This window comes from Drosophila suzukii, chromosome 3 (assembly GCF_043229965.1).
Source record: "Drosophila suzukii chromosome 3, CBGP_Dsuzu_IsoJpt1.0, whole genome shotgun sequence".
NCBI classification, from domain to species: domain Eukaryota; kingdom Metazoa; phylum Arthropoda; class Insecta; order Diptera; family Drosophilidae; genus Drosophila; species Drosophila suzukii.
The window spans coordinates 53323497-53336306 of NC_092082.1; positions in this window are offsets into that span (position 1 = coordinate 53323497).

A 12810-nucleotide genomic window follows, 5' to 3' on the forward strand; every position below is an offset into this window, starting at 1 on the left:
AGGAGGCAGTGTCGAGCGGCAGTTTTATCCAGATGTCTACATCTCGCGCGCTCGCACTGCCGTCCGCTCTCCCTCTCCATCTCTTCCCTAAGTCTCCGCTCTGCTCTGGAGTGCTTAAGTTAAGTTAGGCTTAAGCAGTTCTTATTTCAAGGTGTACTAATAAATATCTACGCACGTCGCGTAAAAACCCCAAAGTACTCACTTGTTTTTTGGGTACCATTCGATCTTGGGGCTTCACTTCAATACTGCACAGTGTACTACACCTGACTTCCCGGGACTTCCCCAGATATCAGATCGTTCTACCAATCAGTTTAACAACTAGGTGAGCTGATTTACGTGTTGGATTTGTAATATGAAGTGTTTAAAAGCTTTCCGTTAAAATGTTGTTTCGGTACTTTAGAGCCTGGTTGATGTAGCTGTAGAGAGTTGACCAACATTGCCCATCCAGCGAATTGAATACATCCCGCGGTTGCAGCTGTGCCTTACCAAAATGCAGCAGGCGGATCTTCCGTAGAGTGGGGCAGCGTCCTATAAAGTGCACGACGTTTTCCTGCTCCCTCATATTGCCGACGCGTCCAAGCGTGGATATCGGTGCTCTTCATACGTGCGCAAAAAATCGACGTAATTATCAGGATCCATTTCCAAATCGCTGAATCAAAGAAAACACATAAAAAACTCTATATATACTGAGTTATGGGGTGTGTTGATAACTGATTTATTCTTCATTTATTCTTTATCGAGAAAACCTGTGATTACATAACCAAGCCTTGTGCCTGGGGCCAACGGTCTATTAGGTCCTAGTTTAAGAAGTTCAGCGCTTCTTACACGAGAAAATACGTCAACCCCTAAGGTTAGGTCGATGGGTCCATTTGCTGGGGTCCATTTGCTTTGGGGTCCATTTTCTGGACACGGCTACATGCTCTAAGATTATGCTGTCCTAGGTGACAAATCTTACAGCTCTCTTCGTTGTGAACTGACTGAGTTGCTGTACGTTGAGCGCTTATCGTCTCCAGCATGCAAGCACGCCACTCAATAAACGTCAGTACACTCCTTAACGTTGGAATTTCCGTTGGTGCATCCGGTGAATTTTCCAGAGCAGCTAGCGACTGCTGGTCTAGTTTTCTTCTGATAAGAAAACACAGGATTGGATCCCGGGATTTTGTGCTGATATCGATATTTTTCCGGTCTGGTACCTGGCCTTCAAACGCAACCAGGTGTCGTCATATCCACCCTGTGAGAAGGCTGTGTCTGTCAAGACGTACCTCGCTTCACCACGAAGCGAACTATGTAGAATATGTAGTTTTTGTCTGGCCGAAGAGATCATGGAACCGTGGCCAGTCTAGATACTCGCCGTTGAACTCCGGAATAGTAATTGGCGGAAGCGCCAAGTTTAGGCTCATTGGCGCGTCGTTTTCTGGAAGCAGGTTCATTTCGTATTCCTCGTATAATTTGTGGAATTGAGCTAGCTCTGTTTCTGCCAGGGCTGCGGCCCCAGGTGTACTGTCCAATTCGTCGTGGGCTTGCCTCAGTAACGCCCAATGAAGATCCAGGTGCCTTTGTAGGGCTGGGGTGACGGTTGGGGCGTTCGACGTTAATGTTAATGATGACTCCAATTCGTTGCATCTTCTCTGCAACTGTCGGATCACCGTGTCAATTGCGGAATCTCCTTTGACTTGATATCTTGTTGTGATCTTGTTGTGGGCCGAAGTTCGTCTCGGGGCCTTCGGAAGCCCGCTTCCAGTCGGCATGTTGTCCAGAAAGATATTCTGATATTTTTCGACCAGCTCCTTAAGTGCTACTACTCCAAAAAAAAAGCTACTCCAGTGGATAATGCCGCTTGCTGGACTTCCTCATCTAGGTCGCAAAACTGCTGCCAGAGATCGTTTAACTGATTACCGGAATAATAGCCGTCGCGGTGGCGTCGGTCGGCTAAATCCTTGCCATAATTCTTAATGAGCTGTTGGATTTTCCCTTGCAGCTCGTTTTGGGTGTCTAGTAATCGATTTTGTAAATTAATTCTTGTGTGACTTGTTTGAATGAAGTACACATATTGTGTGTCTTGGAAACAAAGAATCCTGTGAAGCCGGATGAAGCTGTGTGTCCTGTGAAGCTGGATGAAGCTGAGTATCCTGTGAAGCTGGATGAAGCTGAGTGTCCTGTAAAGCTGGATGAAGCTGACGTTCCTGTGACGCTGGAAGAAGAAGCGTATCCTGTGAAGCTGGATGAAGCTGTGAGTCCTGTGAAGCTGGATTAAGCTGAGTATCCTGTGAAGTTGGATGAAGCTGAGTATCCTGTGAAGCTGGATGAAGCTGACGTTCCTGTGACGGTGGAAGAAGCGTGTCCTGTGAAGCTGGATGAAGCTGACGTTCCTGTGACGCTAGAAGAAGAAGCGTATCCTGTGCAGCTGGATAAAGCTGAGTATCCGTGAAGCTGGATGAAGCTGAGTATCCTGTGAAGCTAGATGAAGCTGACGTTCCTGTGACGCTGGAAGATGAGGCGTATCCTGTGAAGCTGGATGAAGCTGACGATCCTGTGACGCTGGATGACGAAGCGTATCCTGTGAAGCTGGATGAGCTATGGCTTCCAGGGCGGTTGGATGTAGTGAACTTGACGGGTTTTCTCACCAGTCAGAGGTTTACCTTTTGGTGGGAAGGGGGTTGCTGGAGTGTGATCCTTTGTTGGTAATGGCTCACGTCGGGGTCACCAATGTTTGTGCCTAACCGAAGTAGACACTTCTGGGTCACACCGCGGGACAACGGGTAATGAGCACTTGTCGCTGGCACTGGGACGCTTTGATGGCAGGACGATCGCGTCGCGGCAATGGTAACGATTGTTACTGCGATACCGGACCACAGGCGAGGCTGGAGCTACGCTGAGGGTGACCTAACGTGGTTAGCTGCTAGTTCAGATAGTGTATTACGAGCCCTATTCCCAGATGTAGGAAGTACAACCGCGGAGGTTTGAGGTGTGTTGATAACTGATTTATTATTCATTTGAAACATGCTTATATACTACTTGGAACACGGAAGTTTAGTGTAATGATTAGTGAAATAAGCTATGTTCTAAAGAAGGTCAGGGAATTATGATTATGGTAGCAGTTTGTGTAGTTGGATCGCCTGACACTGCAACATGTGCTGACTGCATTGGCGGGTGTGCCGTTGAGTCGGTGAGGCGGTGAGTTGGTGAGACATATAATATGCTGATCAGCAATTCTCCTATGCAGTGGGTGCTACTAAGCGCCTGGTACTGACACTGAAACATGTGCTGACTGCATTGGCGGGTCAGTGGGCCGTTGAGTCGGTGAGACGGTGAGTTAGTGCGACATATAATATGCTGATCCGCAATTTTCATCTGCAGTGAGTGCTACTGGGCGCCTGGTACTGTTGCCAACTTGTCTTGTGCTTGATTTGTTGAATGTGGTCATGCTGAGTATCTTTGGGTACGAACAATGGCATTTTACAATATTGTTTGGCTGAGTAACTGATAATCGAGGTACTCGGCTTTAGCGTTCTTCCTTGTCGTTGTTGTTGTAATGGTTCTCGTATTTATAGAATACTCATATGCTAAACCTGGTCATAATCATTGGTGTTATACGTTCCGATGTTTCTCTGTGACTGAAAGTTTTGTGTGGTGAGGTTGGTTTCATCATAATTGTTAAAGTCTCGTTCAAACAAATAACTTTTCTCTAACAGGTTTCGCTGATTGACATTGCTTGCAGCATTATAATGATTGCAATAGATTCGTAATGTTTTATTTTTGAAAACGCTATGATAACTGCATCAGATATTGACAACACTTCTCGAGTATTGTAATTGGAAATATCTACAAGCCACAGTGGGCGCATCAATTATTCCACCAATATCCTGTTCTTTTTAAATTAAATCTCGACGAAAGTTTTCAACTGCATCATCTACCGTGGGGAAAGAATGAGGCATTCGCTCGTATACCACATCTCGTTTAAATCTATTGGGATGTTGATTTTGGAGTTGTTGCTGTTGGATCACTTCCACAAATTCGGTAATAAGTTCAAAAATTAAATTTACTTTGATAGTCAATGTTTCATGTACAACGAGATCAAATCTAGAGTACTTAATTTCCGTTTGGTGGGAAATTTTGAGATCATATTCACTTTTTGATTGCGCTATTCCGAACCCATGTACAAATAATAGTAAAGCCACAATTATTTTCATTTTTTATACCCGTTACTCGTAGAGTAAAAGGGTATACTAGATTCGTCGAAAAGTATGTAACAAGTAGAAGGAAGCGTTTCCGACCCCATGTCTGTTGCTGTCATCGGCCTCTCGCTCTCTCACGCTCTCTCAAGTGATTGTTATCTTCAGTTCAGTATTCGGGAGCAGCGGCTGTTAAACGTTATTTTAAATTTTCAGTGTTGGGGAACGTAAGAATTTGGTGCAAGTTGTTATTCATAACGTCAGTTTCCTTGCTAAAAATATATGAAAATGATTTCCTCGTAACTGCAATCGCATACTTTTTAGCTTGCCCAGTGCTAATAGCAAGGAATCTTACGTTATGCATAACGTTATGCGTAACAACACTGAAAATTTAAAATAACGTTTAACGGCCGATGCTCCCGAATACTGAACTTGGGTATATACGTTTAAAAATCTGTAAAAAGTCGTTTTACCAACGGATTGTCGTGATCAATGGCGCATATTCTCCGTTAAGGTTCAGCCTTCAAGAAAACAACATACAACTAATTTCGGTTTTTAGGCGAGTATATTTAAAGAAGCCATTTATGCCAGTGTTTTGGCATTTTGGCAAGGAAGGGAACTCAAAATTGTCTATAAGAAAGTAAAAGGGCCCTTTATTACCTGTAAAATGAGTCTTTGATGGCGGAGTTTGGTTTTTTAGAAGTCGAGTTAGAAAATTAAAAAAAGCGAAAAACGTTTTTTACACTTAAAAAAAATTGGTACCATAGAAATCAGGGAGATGTACCTTGCCGGAAAACTAAGGTTTCCTTGAAGGCGTATTTCATCCATTTTTTTTGTAAACTGGTGTTATTATTGTCTCAAAATATTGGGTGGATTTTATATTTAAAGTTTTCTTCTCCCAATTGCTTTTATGCAAACAACGAACTGAAATAGCTGACGATTTGTATAGTAGATTAAAGTGTCTATAGAATGGTGCTGTTGCATTCAGTATTCCTCCAACATTTCTCTCTTTTTCTATTAGGTTTGTTTGAAACAATTCGATTGCCTCATCTGGCGTAAATTTAATATCAGCCTCGTCGTCGTTATAATCATCGTCCTCATCGTTAGCTGTTCTTGTCGTCGATGTTGCTGCTGTCGTTTGTGATATACGAGTAGTTTTCAATAAAATCAACTTGTCGGTTGTTGTTGTTGTTGTTGATGGTTGTCTCATAAACTCGAATAAGAGGCTTACTTTTAACAACTAATTGTTCGATAATGTGAAATTAGATTCCACACTTTTTGTATTTGTTTTGAAATTATGTGTTATATTCAAAACAGAAGCAAGATCAGGATCAGGAATAGGATTACAGTTCCCTGAATTAAAACCAAATAGCAAAATAATTGCAGCGGTTATTATTCGCAACATTTTTATTTAATTTTTTTTTTCCTTTGATTGTAGTTTCTAGCTTGCAGCTCGACTTGCTACTAATGATTTGCACTATCGCAGAGAAAGAAATAGAAAAAATATTCATATATATATATCGTATATATATATGTATATACATAAATATAAATATATATATTTATAATATTTTTCTAAACTTGTTTGATAGCGGTGTATATTCGAATAATTTATCATGAATTATGAGGCAGTATGCAGATGTTTTTGTATCAAAAAAGTGTAGTAACTGCGGAGGAGACAACACAGCAAACTACAGAGGCTGTCCAGTATACAAGGAGTTAAAAATCGGATCAACCAAAGAATGTCAACAGAACGATCCCACCACACACCATTAATACCCTCCAAATCCACACCTGAAATTTTCTTTTCGTCAGCAGCCCGATCTTCACTCGGCAGTTCCACTAAAAATAAATAAGTAAGTTTTGCAAGCGTTATAAAATCGGGTCATGCGAGCCCTGCTTACAATGTCCAATCACCACCAACAGTCTCTTACCAATCTGCAGAGCACACAGAAAATAAAATGGAAACGATGATACTCAGATTGAATTCATTTCTTTTATGCGAACGATCATGCAAAGTATGTTGACAAATCAAAATATTTTGATTCAGATGATCCAAAACACCTTATCAAAATCATCAATGGCTCCCCTGCGCAGTGCACTGTGGAATGACAACGGCGTTTCACGGCACAAACTCGAGCTGGCACAATTAATGAATGACAATGAAATGGACGTAATGTTACTTGCAGAAACCCACCTTACCAACATATACAATTTCCAAATCCGAGGGTATATGTTTTACAATACCAATCATCCTGATGGAAAGGCCCATGGAGGCACTGAAATACTGATTAAAAACCGCAACAAGCACCACTTCCACAACACGTTTGCTACTAGCTACATGTAAGCCACTTCTATCAATATACAGTTGGGTTGTCACAATCTAGTTTTAGCAGCGATATACTGTCCTCCTCGAATCACGATATCCGAAGCCCAGATTATCGACTACTTTAACTCACTAGGCAAATATTTTGTAGCAGCAGGAGACTATAACGCCAAGCATTCGCACTGGGGATCTCGCCTCGTGACGCCGAAAGGTAGACAACTGTATTACGCAATTATAAAACCTAGCAATAAACTTGAATGAGTTTCCCCTGGTTCACCATCACACTGGCCTAGGGACCCCAGAAAACTGCCGGAATTGATTGATGTAATGACAACCCCGTCATGTTAACCTCTAACAGCACAAACTGGCTCAAATTAAAAAAATACGTAAGTTCTCACATTGTACTTACACCACAGCTAACCGGCGAAGTCGACATCAACAGAACCGTAAGCATGCTAGAGTCAGTTTTGGCTTCAGCGGCTCGAATCGCAACACCACGAAGGCAAGAGATAACATTTAACACTAAGCACACAACTTCAGAAATAGAGCGGCTAGTTCTGGCAAAGCGTCGTTCCCGGCGCGAATAGCAATTACTTCGATCGCCATCTGCAAATCAACTGTTAAATGAAGCTTCACGCCGACTCACCAGGGCACTACGATAAGAAGAAGACAGATCCCAACAAGGCTATATAGAACAACTATCCCCCTCCAGCTCAAAATTCCCACTATGGAAAGCCCACTCAACACTGAGCCCTCAAACAGTAACGGTTACAACAACAAGGACCCCTGCAGGCTGCTGGGCCGAAGCGACAAAGACAGAGCCGACACATTCGCTGCCCACCCTAAAATTGTGTTCCAGCCAAATCCAGCAACAAACGTGCATAACATAAGATCGCAAACTGAAGACGACTTTCCTGGTCATAAAAAGTCATAAAAATTATAAAAGAGCAGCTACAACCGAGAAAATCTCCAGGCTGCGATCTAACAACTCCAAAAATGCTTACAGTTGCTACCATATGCCAGCTGTTCAACGCCATGACAAGACTGGGCTGCTTCCCAAAGAGGAAAAAGTCAATCATCATAATGATACCAAAACCAGGAAAAGACCAGACGCTCACCTCCTCATACAGACCGATAAGTTTACTTTCGTGTCTATCAAAACTCTTTGAAAAATGCCTTCTAACCCGTATCAAACCATACCTTAGTAGACATAATAGAATCCCAGCACATCAATTCGGCTTTCGGAAAAAAAAAACATGGAACTATCGAACAGGTGAACCGCATAACATCAGAAATTCGAAGTGCATTTGAAAATGTGGAATACTGCACTGCAGAATTTTTGGACGTCTCTCTCTGAGTATGGCTTGACGGCCTAATGCATAAAATAAAAATTATGCTTGAAGTCATATCTTTACAACAGGATATTTGTTGCGAGATGCAATATTTCCATGTCAGGTGAACATAACATCGAAGCTAGAGTTCCTCAAGGCAGCGATCTCGGTCCAACTTTATACCTATTCTTCACTTCTGATAGTCCTACGAGCAGACAACTGACTATGTCTACGTTTGCCGACGACACCGCGATCCTCAGCCGATCTAACAAGCATTAGCGCAACTTGCGACCCATCTAGATATAGTAGAGAAATCCTTTACCTTAAATAGACGAAATTGCCCAAACCTTACACTAAACAACACAGTGCTACCGCAGTCAGATTGTGACGAACTGATTTTGTTGTCTGCTCGCTACGAGATTCGTGTGGCTAGTTCAAAAGATTGTGTGTTCGTCCAACCAAATTTATATGACGTGACTGCCTCGTAGATCAGTGAGAAAACTCAGGGTTTGAATGGTAACAGTGGTATTTGTTCTCGTGGTATTAGTACAGCGGGTGTGTGTTTGGGCTGGCTTCGGTATCTCCTTGCTCTGGTTCCGCCGGCTGCCAGTGCTCCTCGTCCTGGCTTGTCGACGCGTTGATTCGCCGTCCGTTGGCTCCTGTGTCTCGAGACGCTCCAAGTGGCCGCCTCTGCTCGCTTGCCGACGCGCTGCCTTGGGGTCGCTTGTCGCACCTTGTACTCGCAGAGAGTTCGGCCTTGTGGGCTTAGGGAAGCGTCACCGTTCTCAGACTAGGGTGAACAAGCCTTGCTCTCCAGGCCAGCGCTTTTCGAGGCAATACCTTGCTCTGTCCCGGACGGTCCCGCTAGGTTCTTGCTCAGATCGCGATGACAGTCAAGGCTGGCGCCAGGAGGCTGCCTAGCAGTTCACTTTGCTTTACGCCTAGCGCAGACGAGCGTTCCACCCGATTTCACCCAAATGCCTGACGTCCGCGAAGCTTCTGCGCTCCCCAATGAGCTCCGCGCGGCGATGGTAACGTGGCTGCCGATGATGACTGCTGGCGTCGCTGCCGATGTCCTCTGCGCTGTCTCCTGGCTTGCCACTGGGCTTCTCCAACGCCCAGGACAACGCCTATTGACTGCTTCAACGGGTCGTTCGCTCGCCCTTCCTGAATAGTAGCTTGGCGTTCTGGCACTCGGGGACTTGGGCGGTTTCTGTTCGGGAACTTCGCCGGTAACCGCAGGGCTTTCTAGGCCAACGCCTCTTAAAACCGCAAATCGATCCACGGCTCGTCCTTCACGACAGGTCCTGCTTGGTAGGGCAAGGTACGCTGGGTCTTAGACAACTTTCCTCCCCGAGCTAACGGTTCTTTGTCGTAGGCCTCTTTCGCTTCACTCTGACAGACCCGCCGGGCGATTCGCCCTACAGTTTTGATGCTAGAATAAAAGTTTTAACTGAAATGTAATGTTCTCATCAATACCTATCGATTGACCCAAAAAAAGTTTGCCACGCCCACCCTAACGCCCATAAACCGCCCACAAACTTCAAAAAATCTTAAATATGAACGTGGATATCTCGGAAACTATCAAAGATAGTGAATTGGGATTTCAGATTTAGATTCCGCAGCGCAAGTTTGTTACGCGAATATGCCACGCCCACTCTAACGCCCACAAACCGCGAAAGCCTGTGACGCCCACAATTTTTATGCTAGATAAAATATTTTAGCTGATAACTCCGTCCGCCTTCGGTGACCAAGACGCAACGCCTGCCACCCTTCCGCCGTGCCGTCGCGGCCGCGGGCGCGTAACTCCGGTCGTCGAATTCTGCCGCTGCAGCGGGGGTCTTTGGGTGGCCGGTGGCTCGGGCCACACCCAGGGTCCTTTCTCCAGCGATTCCGCCTCCCCCGTCGGTACCGTCGTCGCCGGTGTTGGCGGGCCCGTGCTCGGTGTCGGCGGGACCCACGCAGCCTGTCGCCCTCTCTTCCGGGGGTCCCGAGGACTCACCTTGAGGACCCCCTCTTCCCATATCCTGGGCTCTTCCCTCGTCGCCTCCGTTATGGGTCCCTCTGGCGACGTCCACACCACCGTCTGTTGCCGCCACCGCACGCTCTCGGCCACGAATGTCCGCGTGATGTGGCTTACGTGGGCTGCCGGCACCTCCGTCCGCACTACCGTCTGCTCCTCCGCCTGTGCCTGGGGGGCTGCGTTCACGTGCGGTTGTGGTTGCGGCTGCGCGGTCGATTGCTCGGGTTGCGGTTCTGCGATCGGTTGCTCTGGCTCGACGTATCGTGGCGTGGGTGGCCGCGCCGGCCTCCACTGCGGCGTGGCCACCGGGGCTCCCCCGTCGCTATCCCGGTCCTTGTTTGCGAACCACTCCCCCTCGTAGCGGGGAGTGGGTGGCACCTCCGGTACTACCGCGGAGGGGACGGCGTGCATGGCTCGTCCTCACCCTCGCTCTTCCGTCCCGGACTGGGCTCCTCGGCCGCGTATCTGGGGGTGAGTAAGACCTCCCACGAGTCCTCCAACGGTTCCTTCCACAACCGACGCTCTTGCTCCTCCGCCTCCTGCAGACGGGCATGCCATTGCGCTGCCGCCGCTTCGTTGTCCTAGCGCAGCCTTACCTGCCACCGCGCCTCCTCCTCCTTCGTCCGCCGCTGCTCCTCGTCCGACGGCTCCCGGTCCCAAAACCTCTTCCGACTCTTCTCAGTGGCCCGGCAGACCGCCTCTGCGTGGCCCCTCGGGAGTTCCGCTCCTTCGATGTCCATCGTCCCGCGCGGTATTCGGTCGCCGGCCGCTGTTCTCCGGAGCCGGCACTCCCTCTCTCCGACGACGGGTTCGCCGACCACCTCCACGTCGCTATCCGAGCTCACCGAGGGTTCCGGCGCGGAGTCCTCGGTGCGGGCCCGCTCCAGGGCTCGCCGCGGAGCTCGGGTAGGCCGGGTTATTGACCATCCTTTCCCCGGGCTGGGTCCCTGTAGAGCCACCATCCTCCTGCGCGCTTCCGACCTTGTGATTCATGTGCTCATCTGGACTCCTTGACTTGTAATGCTCGACCGTCGCAAGGCTCCCCTTACATGAAACTTCGGTTGCGCGCCTGCCTCCTTGCCAGACATAACGGTGTCCTTCCCTGAGGCGCTCGCTCTCTTACGGTACAGCTCTCTTTGCTGTGCCATCTTCCCCCTTCCTTCGTAAAGCACAAACGTTGTACTCCGTCAGAGCATAGTGGCACTCTTGATGCTTCTGTTCGTTGTTCCTTGGGGTGTCCTTCGGGTGTCCTTGGGGTATCTTTTGGGTGTCCTTCGGGTATCCTTGGGGTATCGTTGGGCTATCCCTCGGGTATCCTTCGGGTGTCGTTTGGGTATCCCTGGGGTATCGTTGGGGGTATCCTTCATGTTTGAATGATGTGCTTTTGCTACTGTTGTTGTGCCGTCCTTGTCAGTGTCCTTCCCGCCTGGCGTAACCAAGGATTACTCTGCGTGGATCCCTTATCGTTACTCGTATCCTTGTGCCGTCTTGTAAGTGTCCTTTCCGCCTTGCGTAATCACGGATGACTCTAGCAAAGTCCCGACGCTGAATCCTGTTGTTACCTAAACGTTGTGCCGTCCTAGTAAGTGTCCTTTCCGCCTGGCGTAATCGCGGATGACTCTGGCAAATGCCCGACGCTGAGTCCTGTTGCCTTGCGGTCGGGATCCCTAAACGTTATCCGTATCCTTGTGCCGTCCTCGTAAGTGCCCTTTCCGCCCGGCGTAATCGCGGATGACTCTGCCAAATGCCCGACGCTGAATCCTGTTGTCTTGTGGTTGGATCCCTAAACGTTACCCGTATCCTTCTGCAGTCCTCGTAAGTGTCCTTTCCGCCTTGCGTAATCGCGGATGACTCTGGCAAATGCCCGACGCTGAATCCTGTTTCCCTGCGGTCGGGATCCCCATCCATCCTTGTCCATGTCCTTGTACTATCCTGATTGTCCTTTCCGTGTGGCGTATGGATGACTCTCGCTTCGGCCTGACGCCTAATCCTGTCGCCTTGTACCTGTTGTTAGTCATCTTGCGTTTCTGCTGTCTGCTCGTTTTGTTGTTGCTTGAGCTCACCAACGTGAACGGTCCTGTCTTTCTTCGACTGTGTGTGGCGTATTTTGCAGATCACTGGAGAGACGAAATCTACAACCTGGTAAGGGCTATCGTACCTCGGGGCTAGTTTTGCAGCGAATCCTTCAGCCGCTTTGGACAGGTGATGTTCCTTGGCCCACACTATGTCGCCCACCGCTGGTGACCATTGCCTCCCTCTCAGATTATAGTGTCTGACTTGGTCCTTTTCGATATTTCGCCGTACGATCTCGAATACTTCCCTCAGTTTGTTGGCATTTTCCTCAGGGTTCTCCGTAGCTCGTCCCGTGCCTAGGGTTTCCTTATCATATAGGCTGCTGGGTAGACGTGGCTCCCTGCCCTGGGTAAGAAACACCGGTGTATGACCGGTGGATTCCGATGTGCTCGTGCTCACTGCTAGCATAATCTCCGGCCACTTTTCGTCCCAGTTTCTCTGGTCCTGCCCTGCGAATTGCGCAATCATAGTCTCGACTGTTCTGTTTGCTCGTTCGGTCGGATTCTCTTGCGGTGTGTATGGTGCGGTAAACTGCTGTCCGATACCCTTCTCAGCCAGAAAACTTTTGAAGATACGGCTTGCAAACTGCACTCCGTTGTCCATTATGACCACCTTCGGGACCTTGCGATTATGCGCTCCCTAAACGCCGGTTTGAGCCACTGAGCTGTCGCACTGCGCAGGGGCACCAGTTCCGTCCGTTTCGAAAACCTGTCTACCATGACCAGCAGCACTTGGTTCCCGTGTTTAGATCTTGATAGGAGTCCAACGAAGTCTGCACATACCGTGGCCCATGGCTCCTCCGGCACTTGGGTCAACTTCTTTTCTGCCGTCTGCATCTGATTGGGCTTAAACCGCATGAAAGTCTCGCATTTTCTTACGTGGGCT